Source organism: Rhodamnia argentea, chromosome 6, assembly GCF_020921035.1.
Source record: "Rhodamnia argentea isolate NSW1041297 chromosome 6, ASM2092103v1, whole genome shotgun sequence".
In the NCBI taxonomy this organism is placed as follows: Eukaryota; Viridiplantae; Streptophyta; class Magnoliopsida; order Myrtales; family Myrtaceae; genus Rhodamnia; species Rhodamnia argentea.
The window spans coordinates 215,001-225,000 of record NC_063155.1 but is presented as its reverse complement, the minus strand read 5'-3'; the positions used below and the strand labels follow the sequence as shown (position 1 = coordinate 225,000).

Here is a 10,000-nt window from a genome sequence, read left to right as displayed (position 1 = left end):
CTCTCCCTTCCACGCAATAGAGACCTAGAACCCGGGCAAATGTCGCTAAGGTAGTAACTACTGGTTACAATCTTAAACATGTCCCGCAATCCTTATGCGAGGGTGACCTTATCGTCGACATCCCTCGGGAGGTTGAGGCGGAGCAACACCCAATGTGGCGAAACTGCATTGTAGGACATTACATTGGTAGAAAGGTTTACTTTAAGGCGGCTGAAGAAGCGGTTAGAAAGGCTTGGGGTGAATTCCTTATCGATGTTCGACTCCATGAAGATGGGTTCTACTTCTTCCACATTCCGGATGAATCATTCAGGAGAAAGGTATTGGAGAAGGGCCCAATCTCCATCTTCAACAGCACAATGGTGCTACAACAATGGCATTCCGACATGAAACTCATCAAGGGGATCCAACAGAGCTTTCCTATATGGATTAAGCTACGGGGTGTGCCCTTTTCCTTATGGTCCTCCTCGGGACTAGGCTACATTGCGAGTGCTATTGGAAAGGCACTCTTTGTTGATGAACAAACCGACTCCATGAAGAGAATCTCATATGCCCGTGTTTGCGTTGAGATTAAAGCAACACATCCTCTCCCCGATGAGGTTAAAGTGCGATGGAAAGGTGAGCTGCTCAACATCAATGTGGAATACGAATGGAAGCCCTTATCGTGCTCTACTTGTGGGGTTTTTGGACATAAAGTGGGCTCACCCGAACACCCGTGTGCTACCCCAACTCTTCCTAACCTCCCCCCAAAGCCCGTGACCACCAACCAATCTGATGGTGTCCGGAAGCAAGTTCGTGGGAGGGGTAGACGGCGTTCGACTTCGGGATCAGAACAGGATGTTGTTCCCGCCCTCGCACATACTGTCTTGTCATCACAACAAACCACCCCTATGTTGCCGACGGTCATTGGGGATGCAGCACCTATAGAACACCTGCTGCATCTGCAGAATGGTACAGATGTTGATGAACCCCAACATCATGCTCTGTCACAGCAGTTGAATTCCCTCATGGCTGTGGGTTCCGAACATCCACCTGCTCCTAACCAAACCGAGGTAACTCCACAGAATCTGAATCGTGGGACCACCTGCGGTTCCGCACCGCCCACAAACCTCCCATCTGGACCTGTAGACCTCGGTCACACCATACCCTCCTCCCTAATTACACCCGAAGGAAAAGATCCAGCTCCCCCTGCTGTTGTTGATGGATCTAGTCCACAGCCCCCTTGTTTGGCCGCTGCCTTGGCCTTGCTCTCAAAGTTGGACCACCCGGCTACTGCTTTATTCCTTCAAGCTGCTATGGACGTCTCTGCTCAACCACAAACAAATCCAGACCAAATGGACAAATGTGGGAATGTAGCGGCTCACTCCAAGGAAGTTTCAATGCCTTCTCGATATCTTGTCTCTCGGGATACCGCAATCCATCGGCCGCAGTCTGCTCTCGAACACAACAGGCTCTTCGCCTCTTCTTCGCGCACCTCCTCGGTTTGCTCTACTTCAGACAAAGAAGGGGCGTCGGATGGCAAGGTCCCTACCGATGTGGAAGAGGATTTTCCCCTCCTATCCCCACCTCATACTAGATCTCGAGCAATGGTGTTTGCCCTTCCTAAAACACAAGAAGTTCTTCCAATGGCTGAGGCTTTGGATGAGGCCATTCAACAACAATTAAATGAAGACGACACTATCCAAGATGGTGATAATTTACCTACTTCCTCAAAGGCTAGCTCCCGTAAGCCTAGGAGGAGGCCCAACAAGAAAAAATGGTAACTCCACCTATTCCCCTCGTAAATATGTTTTTTGGCGTGTGGAATATTAGGGGTTTGGTGGACCCCTTGCGTCAAGTCAAGTCCGATCCTTGGTTCGGAATCACCGTCTTACTTGTATTGGTTTATTAGAGACGAAGGTCAAAACAAGTAGCTTCGCCGTCTTATCTAAAGGATTACTACCGGGTTGGAATTGGGTGGCCAACTATGATCACTCCCCCTTGGCGGGAATCCGGGTTGGTTGGGATCCCCATGTCATTGATTTGACGGTTCTCTCGACCTCCGATCAACTTATTCATGTACGTCTATCTCTCACCGCCTTCAACTCCACTTGCCTCCTCTCGGTTGCTTATGGGGGCCATACGTTTATCTCCCGTCGCTCTCTTTGGGCGGAAATACTTCAACTCAGCGAATGTAGCGTCCCGTGGATAGTCGCCGGTGACTTTAATGCCATTCGAAACCACACGGATAGAATGGGTGGTTCTAACAACTGGATTCCAACTTTTGACGAGTTTGGAGAATGTCTTTCCCAGGCCGGACTAGATGATCTCAGATATGTGGGACATAGATTCACGTGGACTACATCCTCTGGCTCACTCCGAAAGCAACGCAAGATTGACCGTGTTCTAATAAATGAACACTGGACCCGTGCCTTCTCTTTCTCTGAGGCTACCTTTTTGTCTCCCGGGATATCCGATCACACACCTATGGTTGTTAAAATACAGCCCCCTCAAAATTCCAAGAAACCCTTCAAATTTTTTAATTTTTGGATTACCCACCCTTCTTTCAAGGAGATTGTCATGCAGGTTTGGGCCACCCCTCTCCTTGGCACTCCGATGTTTGTAGTTTGTACCAAGTTGAAGCTACTCAAACTTCGGCTGAAACAACTTAACAGGACCTCTTTCTCAGCCATCTCCGAACGTACTGAGCAAGCTAGAAAGGATTTGTCGCCGACTCAAGAGGCCCCGGAACGTGATCCTACGAACCTAGAGTTGGTGGACCGTGAACAAGAACAACTCCGGGCCTTTGCAGCGCTTAGACTACAAGAGGAGTCCTTCTACAAACAGAAATCAAGAATTAAATGGCTCAAAGAGGGAGACTCCAACACTCGTTACTTCCATCACTTTGTTAACAAACGAAGGCTCCATAATCGCATCCTTTCGGTGGTGGGATCCGATGGTACAACTCTTGTGGAACCCAACCAGGTGAAGGCCCATATAGTCAACCACTATGACACACTCCTAAATACAGCTACGACACCTATTCGGCCGGATATTGTGGAGATACGGGCTTTCCTTTCCCGTACCCTATCTGCGGATCAAGTGGAGTTATTGTCTAGGCCCGTCACGGAGGAGGAGATCCAAACCACCCTTTTTTCTTTAGCCAAAGGAAAGGCCCCCGGCCCCGATGGCTTCAACGTGGAATTCTTCATATCGGCTTGGGACGTTGTGGGTCATTCCATCATCTCCGCCATCATGGATTTCTTTAGGAGTGGCCGTCTACTCAAGGAACCGAATGCAACCGTTTTATCACTTGTCCCGAAGTCCCCCAATGCCGTCGCAATGAATGACTTTCGGCCCATCGCTTGTTGCAATACTATTTATAAATGCATAACTAAGTTGATGGCTAATAGAGTGGCTTCTCTCCTTCCTTCGCTTATCGGCTCTTCTCGGACGGCTTTTGTCAAAGGAAGGAAAATCGGTGACAACATCTTGATTGCCCAGGAACCGTTTGCGGACTTCCATCATCCTCAATATAGTTCAAGATGTGCTATCAAGGTAGATTTCCATAAGGCATACGACACGGTCAATTGGGAGTTCCTTAAGCTAGTTCTTCAAGCTTTCGGCTTTCCGGATTACTTTATTCGTTTGATCATGGAGTGCGTCACTACTCCCAAATTTTCCGTGGCCATTAATGGGGAGCCCCACGGTTACTTCTCCAGCAAAAAGAGGTATTAGGCAAGGCGACCCCCTTTCTCCCTACCTCTTCACCTTAATTATGGAGGTGTTATCTGGGATTTTACATGACAAATCCTCTCGTCCCGAATTTAAACCATATTGGAGATGCAAACATCTAAAGCTCTCCCACCTCTTTTTCGCCGATGATGTCTTGTTATTTTCCGAAGGCCATCTACCCTCCATTGAGCTGCTGAAAAATGGATTGAACTTGTTCTCTACTTGGTCGGGCCTACACCCGAACCCTCACAAAAGTGAGTTCTATGTTTCAAGTGGATCCCCAACCGTAGGTACACAGATTCAGCATGTGCTGGATTTTCCACAAGGAAAGCTGCCTTTTCGCTATTTGGGACTTCCGGTCATCTCTTCTAGACTTCGGAAGACAGATTGCAATATTCTAGTGAATGCTATTACGGCCGGAGCGCGTTCGTGGGCTCAACGCTACCTATCTTATGCCGGCCGTTTGCAACTTTTGAAATCGGTACTACATTCCATCCATGTATATTGGGCTAGCGTCTTCCCCCTTCCCAAAGCTGTTTTGAACAAAATAGAGGTTATTCTGCGCGTCGTTTCTTTGGAAAGGGCCTGATCTTGGAGTTGGAGGGGCTAAGGTTTCTTGGGCAAACATATGCTGCCCTAAAAAGGAAGGCGGTTTGGGGATTCGGAGACTTGTCGATTGTAATAAAGCCTTGATGTTAAAACACATTTGGTCCCTATTCACCGACAAGGAATCTCTTTGGTGCAAATGGATTCACTCAAATTTTTTACGGAAATCTAACTTCGGATTGTCACTCCACCTACTATTTGTTCTTGGTCTTGGAAGAAAATCCTACAACTCGGCCAACAATTTGCCATGCATTTCAAATGGAAGGTGGGGAATGGGCATTCGATATCCTTCGGTTCGACCACCGGCATGACAAAGGCCCCTCCATAGCCTTTTCACTTCGGGAGATATATATAGGACTGGGATCCCTCGTACGTTCACCGTCCGGGATTTCTTTTCATCTTCCTTCCAGCCCTCTACTACACTTTCGGCGATGCAGCCTTGGTTGGATCCGATGCCTACGTTCATAGAGAGTAGGGAGGACAGGTTTAATCGGCTTGGCCACCATTCCCGACACTTCTCTGTCTCCTCAAAGATGGGATCGCATGAGGCCCAAAGGCCACCTTGTCCATTGGCACTCCTTTATTTGGGACAAGGCATTTGCACCGAGGGACTCATTTATTTTGTGGCTTGCTTCGCATGGTCGTCTTCCAACCCAAACTTTACTTCTTCAATATAGCAGGATAGAGGATGCCACATGCGCTTTCCGTCATAACACGCCGGACTCCATCAACCACCTCTTTTTCGGATGCACTATCACTACTCGGTTAGCCGCGACTTGGGCCTCCAACTGTTTGTTACATTGGCGGAATCGACCTTGGGACGACTTCATTAAATGGGCCAAGACACACTTGGGTGGCCCCTCCTTCGCTCATAAAATTGCGAGATTCGCCTTGGGTTCCCTCTGTCACATTATTTGGACAACAAGGAATGATATACTCTTTCGCAACAAGCAATTCTTTGCTCCGGCAATGATGTTTCACCTCACCAAACTCGTCAAGGACAAAGTTGTATCGTTGGGGCATATTCGAGATCACCCTCGCAATAGACACATCCAGCGTAATTGGGGCCTATCGGATACCATTTTTGATGTGCCCTCTTAGCCGAGTCTGCTGCTTTATTAATGCTATTAATAGCTTACTTCTATATTGGGTGGTCTGTTTTAGAGTTATCTCCCAATCGACTCCTCTGCTCTCCATGCTGAATGTTGTTTTTCAACTCTGTTTAATTGGGCTGCAGTCGCAGCCGCTGCATCATATTCCCTTGTGCTGCTGCGACATTCACCCTACATCCAATCTTGCCACTCTGCCAGTGGACTTCTCAACCTTTGTTTTCATTGGGCCCGGCTGTTATTGGTTATGGAATTATTCCACTCTCCAAGTCTACTGCTAAGCTGCTAATTGTGGAAGACCACTCACATTAATTGCTAAGGGATATGAAGATGCCCATGCATACTTTTGATGCTTCCTTCTATGCTCGTTGCTGTTTGCAGCTTCTATCTCACGTGGGTGAGCCATAGGATTCTTATGGTGCGACACTTTGGATGACCTTCCGCCTCTTCACAGCTCAACAGCGCTTGCACTTATGGAAGTTTTGCCGTGGAAATTTCTAGGCCGATCTCCTCTTGCCTCGATCTTGTCACCCGCCCCCGGTTCTCGTCATGCTTTTTGCTGGACTTATACCGTTATTACTACCTGCTATTTTACCACTCCGGCTCTATCTGCTGTGGCCACCGACCTCTTATTTTGGCTCCACTGCGGCTACCCCGTGGAGCTATGCAAGCCGCTGTTCGGTTGCCTCACTTTGGCTGCCGCTCGTGGGTTGTTGTTCCTGGTTTTTAGCTTTGGAGCCCGCTTCACTGCTATGCTCCATTTTTGTTTTTATTTCTTCTCCTTTTCTTGCTGGTCCCCCCTGTTTTTTCGTTGTTTTTCTATTTTCCCACCTCTCTTCCGGTGGCTCTTTTTGTTTTTGTTTCCTCCGGTCATCTGTTTCGTTTTTTTCTTCCGTTTTCCCCCTCCCCCCTCTTCCTCCCCTCCCCTTCTCTAGTTGTGCCTCTCGGTCTTGGTTCTGCTGAGTTGCTGCGCTACCTCCTCTACTGGTGACGCTCCTAGGACTCGGGCCGACTCTGCCGGCGCGACTTGTCCGGACTTTTATTACGGGTGTCGCCTGCTCTTCAACTTGCCACCTCTGCTTTGCTGCCTTCTCCTTTTCGGTTGTAGCTGATGATTCCGGTTCTCGTCTTGGAGTTTTTCCACGTCGATCGCTAACCGTAGCTGCTTCTTTGCTGTTCCGTTGGTTTTACCTGTGCTCGTGTTGGCTGCTTTCGCCTGCTGTACCCTTGCTGTAGTTTGTTTTTGTTGTTAGCTCCAGTGTTTGGTTTCCCATGTTGCCGCCTGTTTGGCCTTTTTCTGTTTTCCTCTTCCCCCCCCTTCTCCCGTCCTCACACCGGTTTTGTACCCTTCCGCCTGTTGTTACGTGGCGTTGCTGTGTTGTGCCGGACGACCTCCTCGTGTCTTGCTCTCGGTCGCTGCTGCTGGTGCAACACTTCGGGCTCTCTCCGTAATGACCGCTCCTCCATCAACCTTTTGATGCAGTTGTGGCTCCTCTTCTAGTCGTTGTTTGTCGCGCTCACCCTATTCTCGGGCTCCTACAACAACATGCTGCTGCTCTCCCGTCCGGTCCTCGGTTCGGGACCTCCTTTGCTTTTGCCGACTCGCTGATGCCACCCCATGAGTTGGCCTTGTCGCTCCCTGTTCTATTCAGTTTTTGTTTAGTGTTTGGCTTGGCTAGTTCTTTCTTTCAGCTTCCTTGTCCTTCTCGTTCCTGTTTTTAGGTCCTTTGCTCGCCGTTTTTCGGTTGTATTTTGCGGCCGGTTCACCGTTGAACCCTCTCTGCCACTTGTTGTTGTGCCGGATGGAGTTCATGGTTTTTGTGTCCGGTTTTCCCTTTGTATCTAGCTTTTTGGAAGATCAATACATACTTACCTTACCAAAAAAAAAAAACAACTGCGAAAGCATTTGCCAAGGATGTTTTCATTAATCAAGAACGAAAGTTGGGGGCTCGAAGACGATCAGATACCGTCCTAGTCTCAACCATAAACGATGCCGACTAGGGATCGGCGGATGTTGCTTTTAGGACTCCGCCGGCACCTTATGAGAAATCAAAGTTTTTGGGTTCCGGGGGGAGTATGGTCGCAAGGCTGAAACTTAAAGGAATTGACGGAAGGGCACCACCGGGAGTGGAGCCTGCGGCTTAATTTGACTCAACACGGGGAAACTTACCGTGTCCGGACATAGTAAGGATTGACGACCGAGAGCTCTTTCTTGATTCTATGGGTGGTGGTGCATGGCCGTTCTTAGTTGGTGGAGCGATTTGTCCGGTTAATTCCGATAACGAACGAGACCTCGGCTGCTAACTAGCTATGTGGATGTACATCTCCACGGCCAGCTTCTTAGAGGGACTATGGCCGCTTAGGCCAAGGAAGTTTGAGGCAATAACAGTGCGTGATGCCCTTAGATGTTACGGGCCGCACGCGCGCTACACCGATGTATTCAACGAGTCTATAGCCTTGGCCGACGGGCCCGGGTAATCTTTGAAATTTCATCGTGATGGGGATAGATCATTGCAATTGTTGGTCTTCAACGAGGAATTCCTAGTAAGCGCGAGTCATCGGCTCGCGTTGACTACGTCCCCGCCCTTTGTACACACCGCCCGTCGCTCCTACCGATTGAATGGTCCGGTGAAGTGTTCGGATCGCGGCGACGTGGGCGGTTCGCCGCCGATGACGTCGCGAGAAGTCCACCGAACCTTATCATTTAGAGGAAGGAGAAGTCGTAACAAGGTTTCCGTAGGTGAACTCGCGGAAGGATCATTGTCGAATCCCGCCTAGCGAGAATGACCCGAGAACTCGTAAAAAACTCAATAGGGGCGGTGGGTCTTTTCCCACCGTCCCTCGACGCTGGGATCGCACGGGCGCCTTGAGCGCTCGGGCCTTCTCGGCGGCACAACGAACCCCGGCGCGGAATGCGCCAAGGAACTTGAACAAGAGAGCGATGCTCCCATCACCCCGGACATGGTGCGTGCTTGGGATGCCATGCAATCTCCTATTATTCATAACGACTCTCGGCAACGGATATCTCGGCTCTCGCATCGATGAAGAACGTAGCGAACTGCGATACTTGGTGTGAATTGCGTAATCCCGTGAACCATCGAGTCTTTGAACGCAAGTTGCGCCCGAAGCCATTCGGTCGAGGGCACGTTTGCTCGGGTGTCACACACGGCGTTGCCCCTAATCCCTCGCCTTTAATTGGGCGGGCGGGACTCGGGTGCGTATGTTGGCCTCCCGCGACGATTTCGTCCCGGTTGGCCCAAAATCGAGCGCTGGAGCGATTAGCACCACGACATTCGGTGGTTGATGAGACCCCAATGATCAATGTCATGCGTGTCGCCCGTGCGGGCGCTCCGTGAATCTACTCTTTACCAACGCGACCCCGTGTCAAGCGGGGCTACCCGCTGAGTTTAAGCATATCAATAAGCGGAGGAAAAGAAACTAACAAGGATTCCCCTAGTAACGGCGAGCGAACCGGGAAGAGCCCAAGATGAGAATCGAGCGCCCTCGGCGTTCGAATTGTAGTCCGGAGAAGCGTCCTCGGCGACGGACCGGGCCCAAGTTCCCTGGAAGGGGGCGCCGAGAGGGTGAGAGCCCCGTCGTGTCCGGACCCTGTCGCACCACGAGGCACCGTCGGCGAGTCGGGTTGTTTGGGAATGCAGCCCTAATCGGGCGGTAAATTCCGTCCAAGGCTAAATATGGGCGAGAGACCGATAGCAAACAATTACCGCGAGGGAAAGATGAAAAGGACTTTGAAAAGAGAGTCAAAGAGTGCTTGAAATTGTCGGGAGGGAAGCGGATGGGGGCCGGCGATGTGCCTCGGTCGGATGTGGAACGGCGATGAGCCGGTCGCCGATCGACTCGAGGCATGGACCGATGCGGATTGCGGTGGCGGCCCAAGCCCGGGCCTTTGATACGTCCGTGGAAACGTCGCCACTGCGATTGTGGAATTCAGCACGCGCCTGCGGCGTGCCTCGGCATCTGCGTGCTCCGGGCATCGGCTAGTGGGCTCCCCATTCGGCCCGTCTTGAAACACGGACCAAGGAGTCGACATGTGTGCGAGTCAATGGGTGGCAAACCCGTAAGGCGTAAGGAAGCTGATTGGTGGGATCCCTTGTGGGTGCACCGCCGACCGACCTTGATCTTCCGAGAAGGGTTCGAGTGAGAGCATGCCTGTCGGGACCCGAAAGATGGTGAACTATGCCCGAGCGGGGCGAAGCCGGAGGAAACTCGGTGGAGGCCCGCAGCGATACCGACGTGCAAATCGTTCGTCCGACTTGGGTATAGGGGCGAAAGACTAATCGAACCGTCTAGTAGCTGGTTCCCTCCGAAGTTTCCCTCGGGATAGTTGGAGCTCAAGAACGAGTTCTATCGGGTAAAGCCAATGATTAGAGGCATCGGGGGCGCAACGCCCTCGACCTATTCTCAAACTTTAAATAGGTAGGACGGCGCGGCTGCTTTGTTGAGCCACGCCACGGAATCGAGAGCTCCAAGTGGGCCATTTTTGGTAAGCGGGACGCGATGCGGGATGAACCGGAAGTCGAGTTACGGTGCCCAATCGGCGCTAACCTAGAACC

The 10,000-nt window shown here is 50.8% G+C and overlaps 2 non-coding genes across 2 annotated transcripts in view; both read left to right on the top strand.

Annotated features, from left to right (window-relative positions):
* Nucleotides 1-8,432: 8,432 nt before the first annotated feature.
* Nucleotides 8,433-8,588, top strand: LOC125315709. Its single transcript, XR_007198997.1, has one exon. It is a non-coding gene; the product is annotated as a 5.8S ribosomal RNA (ribosomal RNA).
* A 212-nt stretch (nucleotides 8,589-8,800) lies between these two features.
* The window catches only part of LOC125315738, a 3,377-nt gene continuing 2,177 nt past the window's right edge, over nucleotides 8,801-10,000 (top strand). Inside the window, exon 1 of the ribosomal RNA XR_007199026.1 lies at nucleotides 8,801-10,000. This exon is cut by the window's right edge and continues 2,177 nt beyond it. This is a non-coding gene — a ribosomal RNA (28S ribosomal RNA).